This window comes from Lygodium microphyllum, chromosome 23 (assembly GCF_053477565.2).
Source record: "Lygodium microphyllum isolate KBCC chromosome 23, Lygodium_microphyllum_v1.1.10, whole genome shotgun sequence".
Taxonomy (NCBI): domain Eukaryota; kingdom Viridiplantae; phylum Streptophyta; class Polypodiopsida; order Schizaeales; family Lygodiaceae; genus Lygodium; species Lygodium microphyllum.
In genome coordinates, this window is record NC_141157.1 from 958,527 (window position 1) to 965,288 (window position 6,762).

Consider the following 6,762-nt stretch of genomic DNA (forward strand, 5'->3'; position numbering starts at 1 on the left):
CACATGGAGCCACATTGACTCTACCTTTCTAGGCTTTGCCCGAGAGCCAAGGAATCTTCGACTCGGTCTTGCTATGGATAGCGTGAACCCATTCTGTCTGCACTCAACTTCTTACAGTGTGTGGCCTATAGTCCTTGTCAACTACAATATCCCTCCATGGCTTACTACAAAGAAAGGACATCTCATCCTTAGCTTGCTCATTCCCGACCGCTACAAAGTCAAAAATATGGACGTGTATCTTCGTCCATTAGTAGATGAGCTTAAGATTTTGTGGGAGGAGGGGATTACCGTGCAAGATATGAGCAAGTGCGATTGTCGACGGTTCGCCAATATTCTAGCCATTCTCATGTGGACCATGCATGACTTTCTTGGATTCGGAGAGTGCTTAGGTAAGTAGGCTTTTGTTCTCGTTGGTAATATCTATCATAGCTCGTTCAAGTTTGTATTCACTGGATAGAGGTGTTGGGACATATCTGATTATCTTAGGTTATCATGCATGTCCATTGTGTGGGCCACAGTTAGACTCTCGAAGGTTAAGAACCATGAAGAAGATGGTATATCAAGGACACGCCGCTTTCTTGCCAAAGGGTCATGAACTTAGGGAAGGTTTTCTTGGACGACCTCTAGCACATATGGATGCCCAAAGCTGGTATGAGCTGAAAACGGTCCACACAGAGTCACATCTAAACGGAATGTGACGGTTCTCAGTTTTCTATGAGTTGCCGTATTGGACCCACTTATAGATCAACCACTTGTTGGATCCCATGCATATTTTCAAGAACACGGGCAGCTTACTATGGGACCACATCACAGGAAAGAGAGACACTATAGGTTCACGAATGGATTTGAAGGAGATAGGCAAGATGGAGGTGCTTTGGCTGCAATCGCGTACTGATGGTTGCTTGCAGCTATATCGTACTCCTTGGGTTTTGTCCACTAAAGAAGAGTGCATTGTGAAGCAAATAGTCAAGTCTATCCGCAGTCCGATGGGTATGATGCATTCTCTCACGTCCACGTTTTCTAAAGATAACCAATTATCAGGGCTAAAATCCCATGATTAGCATAACATATCTCAGGTTTGTACTACGAATGGATTGTAAGTGTCTTGTGTATTATGCTATTTGGAGTGTAGTCGTTGTTCATAATGCTACCTCGTTTGTGGCAGTTTATACTACCGATCGCGATCTCATGATGCCTTACTCCAGAAATACGCGGGGCAATTTACAGGTTGTCAACTTTAGTACAATGAATCTCATATAAGGAGATTAAGACATCCTCTATTGAATCTGCAAGGCGAGGAGTAGTGGAGACGGACTGTCTCTTTAAGAAATACTTGCCTACCAGCATGCTCACGATACAAATCCATCTTCTTGTGCAACTTGTAGATGAAGTTGAGATTGCTAGACCTGTCCATACACGATGGATGTTCTTCTTGGAGTGCTTCATGAAAACCCTGAAAGGCTTTGTGCGATAATAAGCTCGGCCAGAAGGTGACATGGCTGAAGGTTGGTTGGTGTCTGAGGCATTAATGCATATTTCACAATGGCTACCAACGGTGGATTCAGACAACAGTATGTTATGGTTGTTGAAGGACGATGATAGACTGATCGAAGATGTGATGGTTGAAAATGGGGTAGAAAAAAGAATGGATGCTGCAATGGAGGAGAAAGTGAATAGCTTTTGTATGTGGCACCATGCCTCCATGGAGACGTGGCTCGCTAGGTACCAGCAAGCTAAGAAAGATCGGAAGAAAGTGTGATCTAAATTTCGACGTAGTGCGCGCCATCGACCGATTCAATATCCCGAGGGCATGGAGGAGATGCCGTGGTTTATGTCAACTCGATGGTTGCATGGAGCTTTGACCGTAGCATCTCGTGAAGGGGTGGAGGTCTCAACCGAGGAGTGGGAATTCTCAAGGAGATGTAGTCCAAAGGTGGTGACGTGTTTAGGGTTTGTTGTATCTATATTTTATATGCGATAACTAATTGAGTGTTTCAATGTACAGTACAAAATATATAGTGCCACGTGGTCGCGCGAGCAGCATTTCCATGTGGAGCGTATTGACAAAATGCGCTCCACAACAGATTATGGTATCATGGCAAAGTTCGAGGAAGAGAGCCGACGACGAGCAACAGATTCAAACACAGTTATAGATAAGATGGAGTATTTTGGAAACTTGCAAAGTATTGTCACGGTGGATTACTGTAGCTTCTCCATGATCCTATTTGATGTGCAGTGGTTCAAAGTGGTACTTGAAGGAGCTGGAGCAACAGTTCAACGATGTCCATCTAGATTTCACGAAATACATTCTGAAAAAAAAATGGACAGATTTACACTACACGTTTGTGTTGCCGGCCCATTGTAAACATGTGCATGAACTCATGTTTTTTTTAATTGTATTATGACATGGTACCTATCACAAAAGTTAAATCTCTCTTGTATGTGATTTTGAACATGTAATTTTCTATCCAAATCCCCGACAACCTCGATTGTGGTATGTTATACCTTCAGCTCCTCGAAGTGCGAGAGTATATGATCAAAACAATGTTCCGAGCGTAGATGAGGACAGTATGCAAATAAAGGGGTCGATATTGCAAGGGGTGGAGGCCACTAAAAGCTTGGAGCATGTAGAGGAGCCAGCATCGGGTAACAATGATGGAAATATAGAAGTCCAAGAATTATTTGAGAACAAGGTGGACTCATTCTTTTGTGGTGACATGTCTATCCACCTTCTAGTGTATGCGAAGTTGTGTTAGGAGATTGGCATGGGACCATATGGTACTTCATACTTGAAGCATCCACCTACTCAATTCGTTGACGAATCAATTATAAGGGTACATAAGATATGCATTTTAAGTAAGATCATTTTTTAAAGATTTATATTACCATGCTTTGTATGATTTATATTGATTATGCTAATATCAATTCTGTGCAGGTGACCTTTGTGGATATTTAGATCAGCACGATGAGTCGAGGGATGAGCGACGAGGAGCTATAGGAAATCTTCATGTGTATGTCTCCAAATCAGTGGCTTGATTTAGATATATGGTGGACTAGGAGCTGTCTCGGACACCATCAGGCCGTTTATTAGATCTAGTTTAGTGCACTCTGATGCTTCAGTTTCCAGCAAATGAGGTCGACGCTCCAGACTTGGGCCAAATGGAGGGAGTGGTTCGACGGGATGCTGCGGAGACCTGGATGCAGTGAGCCCATGGACTCAGGATACAGGTGCTACTCCTCGCTCTCGTGGCAGTTCGAGAGAGCGTAGCTCAGGTGGTTGTTATGGAGATACCAACGCAATGTCTCAGTCTCATCGTTTTACTAGAGTTGTGTGTTAATCCTCAAACGAACAAGGTGAAAAAGCTGAAAAATCTAAAGAAGAAGACAAGGCCAAGGCAAAAGTAAAATAGACGACGAGGGCGCGCCAAGAAAAATATGGAAACACAAGAAGTGAAGAAAAGTCCTAAATAAAGGAAAAATGCGCACATGAAAAAGCACAAGTCAATAATTCGTAAAAGAACGCAAGCGCATCATAATTTAATTTAAAGAGCACTAGGCTCTCACCTATGCAATTTGTAAAGGTAGATGGACGGTAGGAAGGAAGCCAGGAAGATAGGAGGACAATGGGAAAATGTAAAAGAGGGAATAAGGGGATGACCGCCCAAAAGGGATTTAGGGTTTTGTATATAAAGTTGAAAAGTGAATGAGAAGCTCATTCTTGTGTGTGGCCAAAAGGAGCTCTCTTCTTCTTCTTCTTCTTCTTCTTCTTGCTAGCTTGAGCTTGTGCTTGAGAGAGGGAGTGTGAAAGTGTAAGGGAGTGAGTGTGTGAGGGTGAGGGACCAGGGAGGAGAAGCTCTCCATCTTCTCCTCTCTTCTTCTCTTCTCTTCTCTTCTCTTCTCTTGCTCGCGGCAATGGAGCTTGGAGCATGGATCTTGAGGATGGAGCTTGCTTGAAGCTTGCACTTGGATCATGGAGCTACCGGAGTGCATGGGAGAGGAGATAACTCAATCGGCATGGAGGTAAACTCACTACACTCATGGATATGTAGCGCGTTGACTATATGAGAAGTAGCCATTAGTGCTCGGCTTGGAACGCTTGAAGCAATAAGCAGTCCGTGGATCTTGGCGGTTGAGCATGACCTCCCACATTGCGTCACCCGTAGAATTTGTCACACCTTTGGGAATGTCTACTCGAGTCACTCTAGCTTTTGCTCAACCATTTGCAAGTGGCACCCCTATGGGTGCTACTCCGAGAGACACTACCCCCGTAGGTACACTAGATGTACCGGGGTCTCTTAGATATGCCCAAGAGCGTAGTCGCAGGTGGGAGAGGACACATCTTAGGCATACCCCAAAGGGGTATGGATACCTTGTAGATAATAGGATAAGAGCCATCATCATGAATGATGAGGGGAGGAGGGTGATGACTCGTATGAGAGAGTTGTGCCAACAAGTTTTCGCCACAACGTCTTGGATCATTGGAAGAACATACCGGAGGAAAGTAAGGACTATATAGTAGCATCCTTGTATGAGGAGTTTCGGTACCAGCCACAACAGACAGGTTTTTCACGGGCTGGATGATGGAGTGCATACGTGCATACATGTTACACAGACGATCGGAGACACGCAACGCACTTAAGAGTGGGGTCTCAAAGCCCAAGTGGCTAGACGCGGATGACTAGCGCCGACTCAAGGAGGAGGCTACAGATTCTCCAAGACACTGGAGACAGCAGTGCGAGGTGGCGAGGGCACGACTGGAGACAGGAGTGGTCCATCATCTTGGGAGTGTTGATCACATGACATATCTAGAGGACTTTGTAAGTTTTTATTTTGTTCTACTTGCTTACTTTTTTGCAATATCCCTTGTACTAACAATCGTATTTCTAACAGTTGTATTTTGTTTTCTTTACAACACTCCATTACAAACCGCGATCCCACCAGCCTAGAGACTCAATATGTAGAGAGACACTGTTTCACTACATTAATCGACCGATTGTATGGATGTGGCGGCCCTGTAAGTCATTCATCTTTCTTGTTTGTAGTTATTAAGTTTAATTAAAATGCATTAGTGTATGGTGGACCGATGTGTAGTTGTTTCTTTTTTTACAAAGTACGCTCGATGCTTCATGAAAACCCTGAAAGGCTTTGTGCGATAATAAGCTCGGCCAGAAGGTGACATGGCTGAAGGTTGGTTGGTGTCTGAGGCGTTAATGCATATTTCACAATGGCTACCAACGGTGGATGCAGACAACAGTATGTTATGGTTGTTGAAGGACGATGATAGACTGATCGAAGATGTGATGGTTGAAAATGGGGTAGAAAAAAGAATGGATGCTGCAATGGAGGAGAAAGTGAATAGCTTTTGTATGTGGCACCATGCCTCCATGGAGACGTGGCTCGCTAGGTACCAGCAAGCTAAGAAAGATCGGAAGAAAGTGTGATCTAAATTTCGACGTAGTGCGCGCCATCGACCGATTCAATATCCCGAGGGCATGGAGGAGATGCCGTGGTTTATGTCAACTCGATGGTTGCATGGAGCTTTGACCGTAGCATCTCGTGAAGGGGTGGAGGTCTCAACCGAGGAGTGGGAATTCTCAAGGAGATGTAGTCCAAAGGTGGTGACGTGTTTAGGGTTTGTTGTATCTATATTTTATATGCGATAACTAATTGAGTGTTTCAATGTACAGTACAAAATATATAGTGCCACGTGGTCGCGCGAGCAGCATTTCCATGTGGAGCGTATTGACAAAATGCGCTCCACAACAGATTATGGTATCATGGCAAAGTTCGAGGAAGAGAGCCGACGACGAGCAACAGATTCAAACACAGTTATAGATAAGATGGAGTATTTTGGAAACTTGCAAAGTATTGTCACGGTGGATTACTGTAGCTTCTCCATGATCCTATTTGATGTGCAGTGGTTCAAAGTGGTACTTGAAGGAGCTGGAGCAACAGTTCAACGAGGTCCATCTAGATTTCACGAAATACATTCTGAAAAAAAAATGGACAGATTTACACTACACGTTTGTGTTGCCGGCCCATTGTAAACATGTGCATGAACTCATGTTTTTTTTAATTGTATTATGACATGGTACCTATCACAAAAGTTAAATCTCTCTTGTATGTGATTTTGAACATGTAATTTTCTATCCAAATCCCCGACAACCTCGATTGTGGTATGTTATACCTTCAGCTCCTCGAAGTGCGAGAGTATATGATCAAAACAATGTTCCGAGCGTAGATGAGGACAGTATGCAAATAAAGGGGTCGATATTGCAAGGGGTGGAGGCCACTAAAAGCTTGGAGCATGTAGAGGAGCCAGCATCGGGTAACAATGATGGAAATATAGAAGTCCAAGAATTATTTGAGAACAAGGTGGACTCATTCTTTTGTGGTGACATGTCTATCCACCTTCTAGTGTATGCGAAGTTGTGTTAGGAGATTGGCATGGGACCATATGGTACTTCATACTTGAAGCATCCACCTACTCAATTCGTTGACGAATCAATTATAAGGGTACATAAGATATGCATTTTAAGTAAGATCATTTTTTAAAGATTTATATTACCATGCTTTGTATGATTTATATTGATTATGCTAATATCAATTCTGTGCAGGTGACCTTTGTGGATATTTAGATCAGCACGATGAGTCGAGGGATGAGCGACGAGGAGCTATAGGAAATCTTCATGTGTATGTCTCCAAATCAGTGGCTTGATTTAGATATATGGTGGACTAGGAGCTGTCTCGGACACCATCAGG